This window comes from Nelumbo lutea, chromosome 5, assembly GCF_056320005.1.
Source record: "Nelumbo lutea isolate HS-2025 chromosome 5, American lotus-T2T, whole genome shotgun sequence".
Lineage (NCBI taxonomy): Eukaryota > Viridiplantae > Streptophyta > Magnoliopsida > Proteales > Nelumbonaceae > Nelumbo > Nelumbo lutea.
Genome location: NC_142688.1, coordinates 17,490,651 through 17,511,886, shown reverse-complemented (window position 1 = coordinate 17,511,886; position 21,236 = coordinate 17,490,651). Strand labels below are relative to the sequence as shown.

The window sequence follows — 21,236 nt, the reverse complement described above, 5'->3', positions numbered from 1 at the left end:
CCCGAACTGGCCTCTCTTCCGGAGGCTGCTTCTGCAACGGTTCGGCAGGTCTGTTGCTAGACTCGGGGGCATCCTTTTCGTGCTCCCTTTGCCGACATGCTTTATTGTTATTGTTGTGCTGTACAAAGTTTCTCAAGTATCCGCGACGGATGAGTCCCTCTATCTCATCCCGGAGGTTATTACACTGTTCGGTGCTATGACCATGGTCTCTATGGAAACTACAATACAAATTCTTGTTTCTCTCGTTCGGATTTCCTTTTAGGCGAGGTGGCCACTTAACGTACGGAGCGTCTTTGATCGTCATTAAGATCTTTGTCCGCCTCGTGTTTAATGGCGTGTAGTCCGTCCGAACTGCTAGGGGGGCCCGGAAGGACTGGTTTGGCTTCGGCTCCCGGGTCGGGTTTTCCCTATTCACCGGGTTGGAGAGCTCGCCTTCTCTCTTTCTTTTCTCGTTCCCTCCTTCGGTTCGTTGGTTGATTTCTTCCTCTGTCCTCATGAACTTATCCGCGAGTTTGAGGAATTCGGCCACGGTCGCGGGCTGGTTGGCCACCATGCGCCATTTGAACTCTTTGTGCGTCACCCCTCTTTTGGCTGCCGCGAGCTGCACTGCGGGGTCCAACCGTGGTATTTGCAAGCATGCTTTGTTGAACCGCTTGATGTAGCCCCGAATAGATTCTCCTTCTCTTTGGACCACTCCGAAGATGCTTTCCTCTGTTCTGGGGCACCGTCGGCTGGTGACGAAGTGTGTGGTGAAGACTTGCACGAATTGGGCCCAACACTTTATTGACCCGGGGGCCAGGTTCCTGTACCAAGTGCGGGCTACCCCCCTGAGGGTGGTGGTAAAGGCCACGCACATGCACGATTCGCTAGCCCTGGCGAGGTGCATTTGCAACTGAAAGGCGTCAACGTGGTCGTTGGGGTCGAAGGACCCGTCGTACTTGTCCAGAGGTGGGAGCTTGATGTCTCTGGGTAAGGGGACCGCCAGGAGTTCCGATGCGAGGGGGGAAGGAACGGAGAGAGCCGGGGCAGCCCCTACTTCGTCCGAGCTCGTGTCTTTGCCTCTGAATTCCGACAAGGCGCGGGTGGTGGTTTGGCGACTTCGCCGGCGCCTTCGCCGTTGAGCGGGCCTTGTGCTGGCGCTGTTGACCTCCGTGTTACCAAGCTCGATGGGCCCGGAATGCTGGTAGTTTGTCGCTAGGGCGCTGAATTGGTTTTCGGTGAGCGGGATCTCAGGCTTGGAGCGCCGGGGTGCCGACCTCGCAGGCGAGGTTCCCGACCCGCCTGCGGGTTGCGAGGCGGGGATGACATTTTTCTCTCTTCGGCCTGGGGACGAGGCCTGGCTGTTGGGGTGGTTCTGGGGCCGGGAGGCCTTCGCCTGGCGGGGGCGCCCATCCTGCGGGGAGGCCTTGACCGGCCTCGGAGCGAGGTGGCGAGGTGGAAGTAGTGGTTGGTTCAGTGGCAGTTGGGGGAACTGCTATTGATAGTGATACTAGGAGATGTTGTGTAGCACTTGGTGCTGGTGAAGCTGGTGTTGCTGGAACTGTTGCATTTGGGCTTGCATTGCCCGCATGCACTGCATCAGGTCCTCCAATCGGTTTTGGCTAGCTGCCAGGGGGACGGCAATTGGTTCAGTGAAGGTTGTCTCAATGGGGAGAGGAAAGGGGACGCTTGTGGTAGGAAGGTTTACGGGTGCCACTGCTTGTGGCGTGTTCAAGATGGGGATCCCATCCGCCGAAAGGGGGATGGTGAACTGTCCAACGCACACTACAAGGACCTGAAGTTGCTCCCCGGTGGCGTTTGTCTCCGTGCCACGTCCGGTGTTGCTGGAGGAGGCCATGAGTGTTGGGTTTTTTGAAGAAAAAAGGGGGTATCGAAGTTTGGAGGGAGGCTTTTTGAAGCGTCTCCCACAGACGGCGCCAATTGATGGAGCGCGATCTGGCTGGTCTTAGCTGTCCGCTGCCTTGCTTCCGAATTGGGTAGCAGGGAACCTGAAACGGAGGAGATGGGAAAGCTTCGGGGGGAACCCGGTGTAGAGGCTCCAAAGCTCAAGTTAGAATCCTTCAAAAGCAAGGTAGTACCAGATAGCGCAAAGTTTGCATACCTTCGTTGTCGGGGGGCAGGGGGCTCTTATAGTCACTTCGTGTACTCGTCCCGAGGCCCTTGTCAGATCGGGTATGATTACCCTTGTGCTTGTCAATTCGGCCGTCATCCTTTCTGCTGAGACAGAACCGTCACTGCCTAACCGTCTAACTGGAGATGGCGGTGTCAGTGGCGGTGGCAGGTGGCCGTTTAGAGTGCTGCTGCCAAACGTCAGATCCCAAGTCAGTCAGGTGTGGCGCCCTCGGGCACGGACTTCCCTAGTGTCAGGCATGGTACGACTTGTTTGGTTTTGGTGCCCAGAAGGTGATGCGAAGTGCTAAGCGAGGCGGTCTTGAGCTCGAAGGTATCTATAGGGCAGGTCAGTTTCGACGAGGTGTATCCTGAACTGTTACAAGGTGGGTCAGTTCGGCGAAGTGTATCCCGAGCTGTTACCAGGTGGGTCAGTTCGGCGAAGTGTATCCCGAGCTATTACAAGGTGGCAGTTTCGGCAAAGTGTATCCCGAACTGTTACAAGGTGGGTCAGTTCGACGAAGTGTATCCCGAACTGTTACAAGGTGGGTCAGTTCGACGAAGTGTATCCCAAGCTGTTAACAGGTGGGTCAGTTCGGCGAAGTGTATCCCGAACTGTTACAAGGTGGCAGTTTCGGCGAAGTGTATCCCGAGCTGTTACAAGGTGGCAGTTTCGGCGAAGTGTATCCCGAGCTGTTACAAGGATCAGTTCGGCGAAGTGTATCCCGAGCTGTTACAAGGGTCAGTTCGGCGAAGTGTGTCCCTTTATTCCCGCCTAGACTTGGCCTCTTTTGTCGAGCTGTTGTTTCTGCCACGTATCACATAATAGAGAGGTCGGGCCAAATCTTCCTTCATCAATTACCATACCTGAATTCCAGGACCATTACCATTTCCAGAACCTATGCAAACATATCCAAGAGTTACAATTACAGTAGGGAAACGAAAAAAATGCACAAAGCAATAATTCTCCCTTCCAGATACTTCACGTGATGAAGCTTTCCTAGCTTCCAATAGCTCATTTAGCCGTTTTGTGGCCAAAGAAGCTTCTTCAGTTTTCCTTTGCAAAACCTGATGTGAACAAACAAAAATGAATATCTAAAATCAAATATTTCAAAGATTTACATGACATCTTAGGAAAATACAGATTTACCATCCTTTGCCTCTGATTCAAAGCTAATAATTTATGCAGTTCATACTCATTCCTTCTCCCCTCCTTCTTGAGCTATTAATTGAAACAAAAAATACACTATAATGAGAACTATAAGTGTATAATCATGACAGAATAAAGAAATATATATGCCACACTATCATGCTCGAATATTATCAATGCCAGTCATAACTAAAAAGCATTTTTGTACTTTAAGAGTATAAAACAAGTAGATGTTAGGAAAAAGCAATAGTTCTAAATAGTCTTCAAACTTGGAGGAAAGCATATTCGCTTTGTTAACCAAAGAAATGGATGATAAACTTGACAAACTTAAAAGAAATAAGAAATATTCTATGCTCAATTTTAGGTATTTTCCTAAATATATTTTCAAACAAATCCAATATACTTAAAAACACATGCACAAAAAGCGTACTACCATCTCCATGCAAGCATACATTTTATACGTAGGTATCAATTACAGTAATGTTTTACAATAAAAACACCCTTGAGTATCCTATTTCGTCCCTCTCATGTAAACATACTTATATACATTAATCAATACATGTATCAGACATAACATACAAGACACATTGGGTTTGGGTTGGCTGAGGTTGTCCAAGGCATTAACGTAACCCAACTTGAGCCTTCTTTTCATAGTGAGTTCAGGTTGGACCAAGAATCAATCCAACAACTGAATAAAATAAGATGTTATTCATGTATGATCTTCTAAGGCCATATAGTGGTTGAGCTTCAGGAAGGCTAATGTAGGCCAAAAAATGAACATAAGGGCCTGACCCATCACAAATTAAGAAATTCCAAAACAATCAAGGTCCTATAGGGGCAAAAGAGTTCACATCTGCGCCCCACAGAGCGCACCCCAAAAACGCCCCACATGCACATCTAAACATGCATCGGAAACACCTCTCGTACTTGTCATTGGGAGGTGTTCCCAATACACGGTTGGATGTGCTGTGGGGCAATTTTGGTGTTCGCTCTGTGGGGTGCAGATGTGAATTCGGGGCAAAAGTGTAGCTATTCTAGGGCATGCATTTAGATTTGATTGGGTACCACATACTTTTGGCTAAATACCCTTGCAGCTGATTCTCAACCCTTAAAATCAACCCAAAACCCTTAATTAATAACATGATTAAGAAGGAAAAAGAAAAAAGAAAACCACAAAAATATGCATGACAAATTGATGGCACATGTTTAGAGTGCACCTAATCATGCCTTCATTATGGACATGGTAACAACCATTTAAAGAGTTCGGGTTTATGCCCTCTATGAAATTAACTAACTTCAACCCAGCCAGGTCTGCATCTAAATAAAAGGAAAGAAAAGGAATATCATTAGATCATCCAAGAACCCAAAAGCTAGGTAACATGCAGATACCTGAAGGACTTCCTTTTCACGTGATGCCTTCCATGACCTGAACTGCTCAGATTCTTGTTTGATTTTATGTTGCAACTGGACCTGAAAAAAGAAGACCTTGTTTGATATCTTATAAACTGGGTATGTTACATGTTGCATAAAGTGTGCACCTTTTGAGATTTTATTCTTTGAATTTCTTCTTGTAATCTTTTTGCTGCTTCATCACTTTTTTGCTTCTGTCTCAAGAGTTGAGATTGAGCATCTTGTTTCTTCTTCAACTCTGACACCTGAAAATAAGAAGTAGTTAGTCTTACAGCAACATTAAGAAGTTAACAAGGATAAAGAAACTGAAGATGGACCTGTGCTTCAAGAATGTTCAATTTTTTAAGAAATTCTTCCTTTAATTTCTGAGCACCATCATCTGAAGTAGATGAAATGTTTGCAAGGTTGAACTTTAGGTCCTCAATCTCTTTCTGTAAAATGACAAGAAACATAAGCAGGAAAAACTATTAAGAGTCATCAATGACAAAGTAATTGTCAGTAATAACTTTACCATCAAAGCTTTCTTTTCTTGCTCCAACTCCTGAACCTTCTTTTCATAATGTTGTTTCAAGACTGATGTATCAACTTTTGCAAACCGCTTCATTTCAGCCTTCATTGAACAGGAAAAAGATTCGCAATATGAATGAAGGAACCACATGAACAAGAATAGAAACGTGTTAAATGCATCAGTATTAGCTCTTCCAGTATTTACTATCATTTTTATTCATTACAGTAATGATCAGGTCAAAGCTTATTTTTCCATGTATATAATAAATGGCATCTACTCAGGAGCCAAAGTTCACCATATTGTCTATGATAAAAGAAAAGGCAAAGAAAACCCAATTTCTAGTGCATATTTTTACATAATTGATTGGGGCTTTAGGGAAAAATCAATTAATCTAAGCCAACCAAGAAAATTTTAAAAAACTATGTAAAAGGTAGAGAAATTTTAAAATTGGTTGTACCCATAAATTCACATGTTATATCTAAAACCATGGGATTTTCTTATATTTCATCTCTAAGTAAACATATAGTCAAGGTGACCAAGTATGCTAAAATACCATACTCTAACCTAAAACCAAATAACCACCTAAAGCTACTGATAGAAGATTCAGCCATTCTAAACAATTACTGGATGAGACCACCTTGTGCAATAAAACATGAAAATTGAATTGAATTGCCCTACTACTAAGAAAATAAGGCATTCACCTCCTTTTGTTCAAATCGTTTATCCAATTCTTGGAGCTCCCTGTCTAATTTATCCTTAATAGAAGAACGTTCCAACTCCTTTTCCACTTCATAAATCTCATATGCATATGAATCCAAATGAAATCACTCGCATTTCATTAAGAACTTCAAGCTTTGAAAAACTTTCCACCAAGATACCACATAAAAACACAAGGAGAGGGAGGGGGCAGGGAGGGGAGAGAGAGAGAGAGAGAGAGCACTAAATGGGGCAAATTATAATCAAAGTTCTGCCTTTTATGTATCACCATACCATCACAATGTACACTACCAACCAATGAATAATGACTTAAAATTTGATCAACAAACTCAAGGATAAGATTACACATGTCAGACAGTTTGGTTTCTACTTTCTAGCAAGTATAGCTTCCAGCTAAAGCCATTGATTATTGGCAATATGATATCAATAAATTACAGCTAAAACTTCAAAATGTTACATTTACAAAGCTGAAAACTTTAGTTTTCTGCAATAAAACAAGCAATAAAGGGTAACTACAATAAATTGATGCAACACCATGAAACTAAGGGGCTCACCAGAAACCTCAATGGCTTTACCATCACAAACAGATGGAATGTCATGGAGACTAGCAAGGTAGGCATTTTTAGATCTCATCCCATCATCTTCTAGGTCAAGGCAATCTATAAATCGACTACTGCTACGGTTGTTCAGATTCTGCAGGCGCAACAGCTCCCCTTCCAGTTATTGAATTTTTGACACATAACTCTTCATTAGATCACACTCCTGCAAAAAGAATAATACGGAAAGACAAGCATGTCTACAAATTAGTGATTATCAGAAAGTTACAACAGTTAAATAAATGAGCAAATCTCAAACCCGTTTTATATCACCACAGTCAATCTCATTCCAAGATTTTCCATTTCTAGCTGATTCAATTTTCATGATCAATTTATCCTTTTCAACCTATGGTGGTCACTCAAATACGAGAGATCTTATAAGTAGACCTGGAAATGTTAAAATGTGAACAAAAATATTGCTAACTTGCATAAGTATTGCAATAATGCAGAAAATTAGACAAACCTGAGCATCAATAGCACGCTGTGCCAAATGATCACAAGTGATTCGACATTCTTGAAGCTCCTGATGAAGTTCTGCTTTGCTTGCTTCAAGTAATGAGATTTTTTGTTTAAGAACCTTAAAAAAATGATATTTCTTTCATAAGCTTGATTCCCACAAAAAGAAAATGGCACCTAACAACACTCTATCTTATGGTTTTTAACTTTTTATACCTCAAGCTCTTCAAAAGGTGTACGCCCTTCACCACGGAAATAGAGAAGCTCAGTCTGCAACTGTTCAATTTGATTCCGCATCCTTTGCATCTGAGCAGCCACTGGGTCACGATTAACCTGCAACAAGACAAGTTAACTTTGATAGTTCAGGCAGAAAATGGGAGAAAAATAATGTCTTAAAACTTGAAAGTTAACTTACAATGGCCTTATTCTGAATGTTGCGAGCCCGGTTGGCATACTTCAAGGTGTTTAATGTTTCCTCAGCATTTGTATCAGCAGGGCTAACACAAGCTAGAACAAAATAAAATATATATAATTTAATAAAAGGCAAAATAGGCAACAGATTGTGAGCAAGCAAAGGTGAAACTGTAACAGATGAAAATGTTGTTCTTTCTCAATTAAGTCAAATAAAAAAAACATATGCGAGGCAACTCACCAATCATAACTGTTTTGCTATTTCCTCCAAGAGAATCCTGCAAAGTTGAAAAACCAACAAGAAGTAAGCCCGGTATCTTTTTACTTCCATTTAGCCTGATCATTTTCAAATGATCATTTATTATATTCATGTCAGCATTTGAAACACACAAAACAGTATAACCACCAGCTGATACTGTTTTAGTTGTGGACACTGTCAAAGGAAAGCATCCACACTTCAACAGCGTCCTTATTCAATACAAATTGGTGCACTAACACTTCCAACAACAACAAGAAGACACCATCAACATACCCTTTTATTGGAGCTATTACCTATTCCAGCATTCCTCTAAAGAAAGAGAAAGCATCTTCAATGCTTAATTACACCATCTTTTTGATGATTCCTCTCCTGATACATGTGACATGTGACATGCCACATCAACATATTCAACTACACTTCTTTAACGTTTTGATTGTCCAATTGTAATTCCAATATCATTCTGAAGAAAATGAAAGCATCTTCAATGTATTGTTCTGTAACATTTATCAACTTTTCTGATATAAATTAATTCAACCATCCACTTTTGTGTTTCATGTATTCAAAGAGGAGATAACAATCATCGTCTTCAGTGGTCAAAGATGCAATCAGAAGATAACTGTTAGTCTTAATATTTTTTTGTTATGATTTTTACAATTAAATTAATCTCAAGGTCACTCATGCCTAAAGAGATATCATGATTTTCCACCCCCAATGTGTGTGTTGGAAAAATGCATGAAGAATTACGGTAATCATAGTTCCGAACTCAATGAATTTGGTATAATTTGGGACTTAAAGGTTAAGATCTTTCGCTAAGCTAAAGCGTAACCAGCCGAATTTTTAGATGGGCTTTTTACTTGTCCTTTAATTTATTTGTTATTTTTACTCAATTATGTCCACAAGGACAAAGGCCACGGCATGTATGAGCACTTGTGTAGATTTTTTTTGAGAAAAGGCAAAGTATATTGTATTAACTGTATAGAATGGGAATCCCAAACAGTGTGGCCATACAAGAGATGAAGACTAGTGTAGATGCACACACAACAAATTGACAAGTCACTAAAAGTGTCCCTTTGAGTATTTCAATAGTTGATATTCCCTAGTCCATCCACATGAAGATATAATGTGGCCAATGCAGAATATTGATTAAACTGCGAGCTACCTAGATTGTCCATATGAATACCATCTGGTCTATGCCAGCTCTATACAGCATAAAATGGAGCTATAGCAAAACAATACTGCTAGTTGAAGATTTAATTTTTTACAACTTAAAATACCTGAAAGAGGCATTCCTTTTTCCACAAGCAAGGAGATGTCATTTTCCACTGGCTATGAATTAGTTGGCTAGCAATACAGAAGGTAATGCAAAGCATGCTGTTGGCTAGCAATACACAAGCATGCTGTTTGTATAATACAGAAGGTAATGCAAAGCATGAATTAGTTGGCTATGAATTATATAGGGATCTTCTCATTGTTGGGTCACAATGGAGAAACCCAACCATTGTGCCAAGGCTCACACAGAGAGGCAAAAGGATTTAAAATTTAAACAAGTATAACCATGACAGAATATATGGAAGTGTTCTTTTAGGTATAATATAGAGGATTAGATTTTTTCTTTATCAGTAACAAGAAACTTTGTTAATGATGTGAAACTTTAATTACAACAAGAGGGGGGAGGTAAAATGTCTTAACTCCCCACCAACAAAGTACATTGGAGGAAAGTTAAAAATTATCCCAAAATATAGATTCCCTATTCACCCCTTGCTTGGTGAGGCTTACATAAAATTCATAGCTAAGAAATTCCATAGACATTCATTTTCCACTAGAGGTGCAAGTTGGGCCAAGTTAGGTGACTTGGGTCAGGTTGTCAATGCTAGTCCAACCTAAGGTTTTGAATCCCCAACCCCTAACCCTAACCTAACCCAACCCAACCTGAAGTTGATTTTGGCTTGGGTTGGGAATAACCTGATCTACAATCTTCTTAACATCTCGTAAAATGTCTCAAATTCTCTTATTCTTTGACTAAGAGACCTACACTAAACTTTTATGACATTTTTTAGAGAAGTTAAGGTAAAATTGTATTAGCTAATAAAAAAAAGGGGGACAGTCCCTAGATCATGGCATTTGCTTGTTTGATGTTTTTATTGATTTTTAGTACAAAAGTGAAAAAAAAAAAGGAATGTTTCAAATGATTAGAGTCTTGACCTGGAAACCTAGGACATATTCTCTATCATATGCTTTCTCTAGATCAATGAACACCATACGAAGATCTCTCTTCTCTCCAAACATGAACTTGGAATTATTGTTTTGAAGAGAACTTAGGAAGCATCACTAACAGACAAGATGTGAGAGAGCTGATTTAAATGTTTCAGCCATATATTATTGAAAAAAACTGAAGAATGCAATGAAGAACTATTTGGTACAAGATGAAGGTTCCAAAAGGTCAAATGAGAGGCAAAACAGAAAATAGGTTTTAGGCAATGAGAAAAGATTTGATAGTCTATCCTTTAAAAAAGGATACGGAACCATTTAATACAGAATGGAGAAAGAAGAATCATGGTGCCTGATGTGAACCTTATTGGAAGCCCAGCCCCATCATTGGGGCATGCCAAGCCCAGACCTCCCACTCAAGGGTCTATGGACGTAAGAAGAAAAGGATGGGACATCCACATGCAGCAGTTATTGGTCAGACCACGTCAGCCACACCCAGCACTTGACACTTACCGGTAGTCTGTTAGAATATTCGGTGCTAGCGTAATTAGTTAGAACAATTTGTAGTAACCACCCACTATATAAGGGGGCACGTCGATCTCAAATGACATGAAAGAAATCACCACCCCCTAAGCTCTCTCTCTCTCTCTCTCTCTCCCCCCCCCCCCCCCCCCCCCAATTTCAAGAGGCTGAGGTGAGCTGAACTCACCATTTCTAGTGGTTTCGGTAGATGATCGGGTGGATAGACTAGAGGTCGGTCTACACTAGATGGCCGCAGATATGAAGGAGGCCCTATCAGCCCTCATATCTTTGAGAGACCGCTCGGCGACAAGCGGAAGGGACGGTGACCAAGAGGAGTCCAGCCAAGGCAGTCAACAACGAGGAGGACCATGGCCGAGACGGACGACCAAAATCAACTTAGTACTTAGAATATCATGCGGCTCTTGATCACCAGAGAATTTTCATAGCCTCCATCCATTTGGACAGAGATGTTATACTCTGGTACCAGTGGTTCCAACATACTCACCCCCAGATTTTCATGGCCCCACTTCACCGGAGAACTCTACGTACGTTTCAGTACAATGAGCTACGAAAACTACGACGAGATCCTATCCAAACTCAAATAGACAGGATCGTGCAGGATTATCAGGCGGAGTTCAAGAAATTGGCCACCAGGGTCCATGCTTGGTCAACAACTTCATCAGTGGGCTGAGGGACAACATTCACTTGGAAGTCAAGGTATTGCGACCAACTTCCTTACTTGCAACGATCAGGCTGGCTAGGCTACATGAGGAGAGATTGGACCGGACGAGGAAGGCAACCCAACCCAATGGACCGCTATTGAAAACCCTACCTCAAGTTGAGGGGCTTCTGCCTCGGCCCACAGCGGAGGCAAGTGCTAGCCGATCGTTAATAGAGTCTAGGAAGAACCTGGCATCAAGGAGCGTAGTACCCTTCAAACGACTCTCATGGGCTAAGATGCAGACCCAACATGAGAAGGGATTATGCTATAACTACAATGCGAAGTTTGGGCCAGGACATCGGTGCAAGACCCAACAGTTCTTCTTGCTGCACATGGATGATCCAAAAGGAGAGCTAGCAAAAGCCGAGCTTGACAAAGAAACCTCAAGAGATGGTGGCGCCGACAAGGGGATTCCAGAGATATCCTTACAGGCCCTGACTGGTGGGGCCTCATTCCAATCCATGAGAGTTATTGGAACATTATGTTGGAGAAGAATATCCATTCTTCTTGAGAGTGGAAGCTCGCTCAACTTCATTTCCCACATCCTCTATCGACAGCTAGGAGTATGTAAGGGTGAAAAACTACTCATACAGGGGCACCAATTCATACTGGACCTACATCCCTTGGACAATGGGGCAGAGATGTGATCCTAGGAATCCAATGGCTACGCCAATTGGGCCCAGCCTTATGTGATTGGTCAGTTATGACCATGGATTTCCATTTAGACGGGAAGCCGTGCCACTTGCAAGGTCACCAACCAAGTGGGCCCACTGATGAAGGAGAGCGGGCCTTTCTAAAACTGTGTGATGTTGCATCTCACATTCTCACCCAATACTATTGCAAATGGGCTTAGGGCCCACACACCCCTCCCTCACAAGTGAATTGGACTGGCAGCCCAGTCCGAAGGATTTGTGAGACCTCGATAAAATACTAGACCGTTATGCCGAAGTCTTTGGTGAACCTCAACACTTGCCCCCAACTTGGAGCTAGGACCACCACATTCCCTTGATACCCAAATCCAAACCCGCTAATGTGCAACCATATTGTTATCCCCATTATAAGAAGACTGAGATAGAGAAAATAGTGGGAGAACTTTTGGAGAAGGGGCTCATTCAGCCCAGCAAAAGCCCCTTTTCCTCCCCGGTTCTGTTGGTGAAGAAAATGGATGGATCTTGGAGGTTTTGTGTTGACTATAGGGTTTAAACCAAATCATCGTAAAGGACTAATTCCCCATTCCCATGATTGATTAACTATTGGACGAGTTGGGCCGCGCCAAAATTTTTTCCAGAATGGACCTAAGATCTGGCTATCATTATATACGAGTTCACAAGCCTGATGTGTATAAGACCGCCTTTCGAACCCATGACGGATACTATGAGTTTACTGTTATGCCCTTTGGATTGTCCAACGCCCCATCCACCTTCCAAGCCATCATGGCCAACATTTTCTGCCCTTATTTACGACGACTCATCTTGGGTTTTTTTATGACATCCTTATCTACAGTCCAGATTGGGAGTCCCACCTTAACCATATAGTCATAGCCTTAGAGATCCTAAAGGCCCACAATTTCTTTGCAAAACGATCCAAATGCACCTTTGAGCAAACTCAGTTCCATTATTTGGAGCATGTGGTCTCTTCAGGCCAAGTCATGGCCGACACGAACAAGATCCGAAGCATGATTAGCTAGCCTACACCCAATTCAATGAAGGCCCTAAGGGGATTTTTGGGCCTAGCCGACTATTACCGAAGATTTATAGCAGGTTATGGCCATATTGGCAGCTCCAAAATCAGTTCCTTCATCTAGACCTTGAGGCCAAGGTCGATCTGAAGGGGGGGAGGAGATGATGTGAACCTTATTGGAAGCCCGGGCCCATCACTAGGGCACGCCAAGCCTAGACCTCCCATCGAGAGGGTCTATGGACATAAGAAGAAAAGGATGGGATGTCCACATGCAGCAATTATTGGTTAGGCCATGTCAGCCACGCCCAGCGCCTAGCACCTACCTGTAGTTTGTTAGAATATTCGGTACTGGCGTAATTAGTTAGAATAATTTGTAGTAGCCACCCACTATCTAAGGGGGCATGTTGATCTCAGATGACATGAAAGAAATTATTACCCTCTCTCTCTCTCTCTCTTTTAGGAGGCTAAGCCCCTTGAATAGGCTCCTAAGATGAGCTGAACTCACCAGTGCCACACCAATTAGGCAAGTCCATTTCTGTTTCAATCAGCTAAGGAAATGCCTTACCAATGTTGCTGAGTGGATTTGATGATATTGGTTATAATAGCAGCCACCTCCAATCAGATAGAAGAATTCTCAAGACAAAATGAGCACTAACAAAAAGTCATTGGTTATTAGAACAAAAGAAAAGGCAATTAGTGGTCTCGGGGCTCTTGCCTGCAATAAGCGTGTTAACTTGCTATCACGGTATGGAACATGTCCTCCTTCCTCTTTTTTTCATCGCCCAAAGCACTTATCACATTGCCAAGAGCCAGTAATCCTCTGTTAATATGAATACCTATCTCCGCATATAAGTTATACTCCATAAGTCAACAAATTACCAAAATGGTAACTGATTAATTAAGGCCCCTTATACTTGAACTTGCAATTACCTTCCTTGAAGCACAAACTGATGAGGGCAGATTTGGCCCTCTAGTGAAATTGTGACACGTGACACCTCGTGACAACTAGGAAAACACCCATCCAACAAACTTACGAAGTTGGTGACCCACCCGGGCACCAGTCTGGCCGGCCTGGCGCGACCTACACGCGTCCTGACGCGTGCCTGCGCGACCTGCGAGAACTGCACGCGGCCTGCGCGCGGCCTAGCGCGCGGCTTGCACGAACTGCGCACTGCCTGCGTGAGCTGCGTGCGGCGTGCGGCCTGCACGACCTGGCCGACCTGGACCAGCCTAACGCATGATCCGGCCAAGCCACCCATAAGGCGCCCACCAACAAACCTGGCCTAGACACTGACCCGCCGACTGACACAGGCGCCAGCTTGACGACTTGGTCTAGACACTGACCCGCCGACTAACACAGGCGCCGACCTGACGACCTGGCCTAGACACTGACCTGTCGACTAACGCAGGCGCCCCCCTGACAACCCAGCCCAGGCGCCAACCTGGCCGCCTAACACAAGCGCCAGCCTGACGACCTCGAGGAGTTCACCACCGTACCCTGCTTTTGACAGGATGCGACGAGTCTTACTGTTTGGAGGCTTTTCACCCACCTAACCCGCGAGGACTCCGGTATATAAAGACCTCACCCCCCAAAGGGGAGGGGGATGAAAAAAGGGAAGTAACCCTGCTCTCTAGCTCTCTCATATTATCTTCAAAGCTCTCTACAATAAGAGTGCTAACTTAAGCGTCGGAAAGCCCCCACCGGGAAAATACCCCCGGGACCTCTAATTCAATTCTCGCAGGTCCTTCAGCTCCTGCCGCCTACGAAGAGGAGGAAAAGATGGAGTTCTCGGAGGTCCCTTAGCTCCCGCCACCTACAAAGAGGAGGAAAAGATAGAGTACTTGCAGGTCCCTCAGCTCCCGCCACCTACAAAGAGGAGGAAAAGATGAAGTTCTCGCAGGTCCCTCAACTCCCGCTGCCTACAAAGGAAAGAAGACCACCTCTTGCTAAGGGCAGTCGGATTGCGCCGCACCAGGGGGCTCCAACATTCTCTAAGTCACCGGCGACCTAGTAGGCAGTTCACTACCAGTCAGTTCGCCACCAGGCAATTCGCCACCAAGCAGTTCGCCATCAGGCAATTCGCCACCGAGCAGCTCGCCACCGGGCAGTTCGCCACCAAGCAGTTCGCCACCAGGCAGTTCTCTATCGGGCAGTTCGCCACCAGGCAGTTCGCCACCAAGCAGTTCACCACTAGGCAGTTCGCCACCAAGCAGTTTGCCACCAGGCAGTTCGCCACTAGGCAGTTCGGCCCCAGACAGTTCACCACCGGGCAGTTCGCCACCAAGCAGTTCGCCACCAGGCAGTTCGCCACCAAGCAGTTCGCCACCAGGCAGTTCGGCCCCAGACAGTTCACCACCGGGCAGTTCGCCACCAGGCAGTTCGCCCCTAGGCAGTTCTCCACCGAGCAGTTCGCCAGTAGGCAGTTCACCACCAAGTAGTTCATCACTAAGGCATGCCACCACCGGGTCAAATAACAAGGTACTTAGGCAAAAAATTTTACATCACAAAACATTGGTATGTGGCCGAAAATGGTTACATCAATTGGCGCCGTCTGTGGGAACACGCTACAAAAAGCTAAGTTCTCATCTTGCCAAAACTAAGTCCTCACTTTTTAGAAATTGAAACTATCGCTTTATAGTTTACATTTTTTATGAACTCAGAGACTATGCAGGGAGCTAACGTAACCTTACATTCAATTCAGATAATGCCACATTAGTCCTCTCCGCAAGGTCCCCCCTACAAAGATGAGCTCTTCGTGGCTTCCGCGGGAGTTGGCGGCCAACTGACTATATAGGCGCCCTTACTGGTCGAGCCGTCCAAGGCTCCCGTGTGAGTTGGCAACCTAAAGTTAGTTGTACTGCCCCCGAAGGTCGAGCCCCTAGTAGCTTCTTGTAGGAGTAGGTGACCGGCATTACGAAGCTGATGCAGGCCAAGCCTACGGGCCACATTACTACTTAAGACCCGGTCGCCTCTCCGGCACCGGCAAAGTCAGAAAAGAGTAGACCACTAGTCACTCCAAAGCCTATGGGCCACATTACTACTTAAGACCCGGTCGCCTCTCCGGCACGGGCAAAGTCAAAAAAGAGTAGACCGCTAGTCACTCCAAAGCCTACGGGCCACATTACTACTTAAGACCCGGTCGCCTCTCCGGCACGGGCAAAGTAAAAAAATAGTAGACCACTAGTCACTCCAAAGCCTATGGGCCACATTACTACCTAAGACCCGACCGCCTCTCCGGCACGGGCAAAGTCAGAAAAGAGTAGACCACTAGTCACTCCAAAGCCTATGGGCCACATTACTAATTAAGACCCGGCCGCCTATCTGGCACGGGCAAATTTAGAAAAGAGTAGACCACTGGTCACTCCCAAAGCCTACGGGCCACATTACTACTTAAGACCCGGTCGCCTCTCCAGCACAGGCAAAGTTCGAAAAGAGTAGACCACTGGTCACCCCCAAAGCCTACGGGCTACATTACTACTAAAGACTCGGTCGCCTCTCCGGCACGGGCAAAAGTAAAAAATGAGTAGACTACGAGTCGCTCCCAAAGCCTACGGACCACACTAGTAATTGGATCAGCACTTACTAGCTCATCGACTTACGGGCCAAAAGAAATCTACTCCCTTCGCTGAGTTACTATCAGCTCGGGAGTGGGGGGCTATTGATGAGGGCAGATTTGGCCCTCCAGTGAAATTGTGACACGTGGCACCTCGTGACAACTAGGAAAACACCCAGCCAACAAACTTACGAAGTTGGTGACCCACCCGGGCACCAGTCTGGCCGGCCTGGGGCGACCTACGCGCGTCCTGACGCGCGCCTGTGCGACCTGCGAGAACTGCACGCGGCCTAGCGCGCGGCCTGCGCGAACTGCGCACTGCCTGCGTGAGCTGCGTGCGGCGTGCGGCCTACGCGAGCTGGCCGACCTGGACCAGCCTAGCGCATGATCCGGCCAAGCCGCCCATAAGGCGCCCACCAACAAACCTGGCCTAGACACTAACCCGCCGACTGACACAGGTGCCAGCTTGAGGACCTGGTCTAGACACTGACCCGCCGACTGACACAGGCGCCGACCTGACGACTTGGCCTAGACACTGACCCGTCGACTAACGCAGGCGCCCCCCTGACAACCAAGCCCAGGCACCAACCTGGCCGCCTAACACAAACGCCAGCCTGACGACCTCGAGGAGTTCACCACCGTACCCCGCTTTTGACAGGATGCGACGAGTCTTACCGTTTGAAGGCTTTTCACCCACCTAACCCGCGAGGACTCCGGTATATAAAGACCTCACCCCTCAAAGGGGAGGGGGATGAAAAAAGGGAAGTAACCCTGCTCTCTAGCTCTCTCATATTATCTTCAAAGCTCTCTACAATAAGAGTGCTAACTTAAGCGTCGGAAAGCCCCCACCGGGAAAATACCCCCGGGACCTCTGATTCAATTCTCGCTGGTCCTTTAGCTCCCGCCGCCTACGAAGAGGAGGAAAAGATGGAGTTCTCGGAGGTCCCTTAGCTCCCGCCACCTACAAAGAGGAGGAAAAGATAGAGTACTTGCAGGTCCCTCAGCTCCCGCCACCTACAAAGAGGAGGAAAAGATGAAGTTCTCGCAGGTCCCTCAACTCCCGCTGCCTACAAAGGAAAGAAGACCACCTCATGCTGAGGGCAGTCAGATTGCGCCGCACCAGGGAGCTCCAACATTCTCTAAGTCACCAGTTGCCTAGTAGGCAGTTCACTACCAGTCAGTTCGCCACCAAGCAATTCGCCACCAAGCAGTTCGCCACCAGGCAATTCGCCACCGAGCAGCTCGCCACCGGGCAGTTCACCACCAAGCAGTTCGCCACCAGGCAATTCGCCACCAGGCAGTTCTCTACCGGGCAGTTCGCCACCAGGCAGTTCGCCACCAGGCAGTTTGCCACCAGGCAGTTCGCCACCAAGCAGTTCGCCACCAGGCAGTTCGGCCCCAGACAGTTCACCACCGGGCAGTTCGCCACCAAGCAGTTCGCCACCAGGCAGTTCGCCACCATGCAGTTCGCCACCATGCAGTTCGCCACCAAGCAGTTTGCCACCAGGCAGTTCGCCACCAAGCAGTTCGCCACCAGGCAGTTTGCCCCCAGGCAGTTCTCCACCGAGCAGTTCGCTAGTAGGCAGTTCACCACCAAGTAGTTTATCACTAAGGCACGCCACCACCGAGTCAAATAACGAGGTACTTAGGCAAAAAATTTTACATCACAAAACATTGGTATGTGGCCAAAAATGGTTACATCACAAACCATCTACTCCTGTTCGTTATGCACGTTCAGAACCAGCAAGGTCCACTAAATGAAGCTTTGAGCAAAGAACATCGTCACCAACATCATCATCGATTACCAATGCACTACTGATTTTCTTTTGCTCCATAGTTATTGTGAAGATGGCATGAGAGCGACTAGAACCAAAAATAATGGAAACAAGATATCATGGAATAAAATGCAATAAAAACTAAATTGGAAAAGTCAAAACATGATGAGTGTCTAACTCTATGGATGGTCAATGTCTAAAAAGGAAAAAAAAACTTTTACATAACTTGTATATTAAAATGGACAAATCATTCCTATTACTTGTTAAATATAGTATGCAAAGAGAGAGAGAGGGATAGAGAGAGAGAGAGAGAGAGAGGGAGGGAGGGAGGAGGAGGAGGTCGAGAAGGGGGAGAAAACATAGTATGTTTCACATGCATTACTGGGATAAAATATAGTATGGTTCATCCACTTTACTGTTCCTCATAGATAAGTGATGTCAATCAATTATGAATTGTAAAGACTTACTAATATGAAATACCAAGGCATAGTGCATTTGGTTTACACAGAATATTTAACCTTCCTTTCTTCATTTGATCATATGTGTTATACACAAACCCTGTTCTGCAGTGTAAGTTGTGTAACTAATATATTTGGTGGCTGTTTTGTTTAAGAAGAAAAAACGTGTGAACCCAAAAACAATTTGTCTATCCCAATACAAACAGTTGGTAATTGAAAGAAATAAATAATTGTGAAAAAATTGTAATAAATGATTATGAAATATGGAACTTCGAAATTTTGATAAATGCATAACGCCAAAATGAACTGTGACTTCTGGGTCTCCCTAAAAGGAAATTGCACTATGTCCCAAATTCTAAAAATTCATTAGCAACTACAATGACCAGATATCTGCACATGGGTATCATATCTTGTCAGGAATTTCAATATTTTGGGTAAGTTTTACATTTGACATCTTCTTCAACAATGTCCTTGCCATACCTGAGTAACACAGGTTACAAATCTAGGAATAAGTGATGATAAACATTTAAAACAGAATGGAATGGTGAAACAGGGTTCATGTAGCCAACCTCATATAGTTGGGATAAAGATTAGATGATGAAGATGATGGACGATATTTAAAACAGTTGGATATAACCTTCAATTGTCAATCACATTGAACTATTTTAAATATCAAATTGCAGGCAGAGCAACAAAGTTTGAGAAGAAAATAACCAAATCATTCTGGTTTAATATTTGGCAGTCAGAGATATAAAGAAAACGAAATCAAGCTTTAATTACATGATTAATAGGATGCAAATCATGAAATCTGATTTGAAGAATTTCCACTGCACTGGAGACCCCTTGGCTCTCAGTCCAGGCCCACCCAAGTTGCATTGTTAATTTATGATCAAGAGATTATCTGAGGAGAAACATAGCTATTGCATGTTGTGTGCAAGATCAGGTGAAATGAGATTGACTAAAGCAAAGAAGAAAATAAGGTATTCTACAGAAAATGCAAAGAAAGCACATGAGTTAGAAGGTCATCACGTTCCACATCAGCACATACTACTTCAGTTTGAGATTTTGACACAACATGAATATTAATGGATAAATACTTGAAGATAAACAAATGTATCTTGATAGTCAACAAGGATGCCAACCTTGACTGGCTATTCATATTGGTACTTCCTGTAGCACGAGACAGAGAACCCCTTGATAAAAATGTTGTCATCTCTTCCTTTGTCCTAACCTCTGGCTCAGTAACACCAGCAAGTGTTATTCCACCACTTGCTGTTTCTCTAATTTGTATAGGGACTCTTGCAGTCACAACAGGCTTTCCAAGTGAAGCTCCTTCAACTTTTGAAAATGCTGGTGGATTTGGATCAAGCAAATCAAAAACTTCTTCTTTGAAAATCTGATAACCAGCAATATAACAAATTAAGCATATGAACAAAACAAAACTACCTCCTCACTAAAGAAGTCAAATAGTATCCAACCTCAATAAACGACACTCTAATGAGGAACTCTTTCATTGTCTCCACCCTGGAGAATATAGTTTCCATAAATTTTGGTATAATTCCACCACTATTTGCTTCCCCAGTGTAATTTGTTCCCATTGTATAAGTCTTCCCCGAACCAGTCTGCATAATGGACAAAGGGAATACATTTATAGACATCACGAATTTTCCTAGGGTGGAATTATAGACAAAATGGCAATAGTATAAACAACAATTAAATATATCACCTGTCCATAAGCAAGAACTGTTGCATTATAGCCATGGAAGAGAGCGTCAACCAATGGAGCAACACAATCATCATAAATAGTGGAAGAAGGTGAGGCAGTACTCCCATAGACATGGTCAAATGTAAAAGCATGAGAACCAATTTGCACCTGTGATTACCAACCAACCAAGCAACATCAAGAAGACATATTACATAACTACATTTAGCCTTCTGATTATTATGAGAGAAGAAGAAAGAAAGGCGAACAAATTAGATCAAGAAAATTGAAATGGGTGAAATGCCTGTGGTTCTCCAGGTACGACGCTGATGCAATCCGTACATCCCATCATAAGCTCTGCAGTAATGAGAGGCCTGACATTCACGGCCACTCTGACACACTGCAAATAGTCTTTCTCGTGTGAGTTCCCACATGCAACTTTCGCCTCCGAATTCTCCATCTCGAGCTGTCAAAAGAGTTAGATATGACAGCGAAGCTCAGTCCAGACACCTTAATACGAGCAGATAGCTAACGCTACAAGAACGAATTAATGATTAGTTACACTGCCACAGTAGATTTGGAAAAGTATCGGTTAAACAAAAAAAAAATGTATTAAACATCTCTGATTGAAGACCATCAGAACGGTACAGGAAGATTACCTGGAACCTAAAAATCCAAAATGTTTTGACATTTGATGAAAAATGAGCTAAGAATTCATGGTCATTTGCAGTACAAGTGGAGACAAAACAGTTCAACCAAAAAATCCATTAGAATCGAGGAAAAAAAAGAAGCATGAAATAACACTTTAGATCAAATGACAGTACAATGGTACAGGAGGATCATACGAAGCCCCAAAAATGTAAATTGTCACAATAAGATTGGAAAGATTTGGCCATTTGGGATAGGGATTCATATGAGGATAAAGTTTGGAAAATAAATGTTTTGATCAAAACTGATCACATTAGTAATTTAGATATTTTTACGCCTCTTTTTATAAGAA

The 21,236-nt window shown here is 44.4% G+C and overlaps 1 pseudogene; it reads right to left on the bottom strand.

Annotated features, from left to right (window-relative positions):
• The window catches only part of LOC148850666 (kinesin-like protein KIN-4C), a 45,785-nt pseudogene extending 25,089 nt beyond the window's left edge, over nt 1–20,696 (bottom strand).
• Nucleotides 20,697–21,236: the final 540 nt, after the last annotated feature.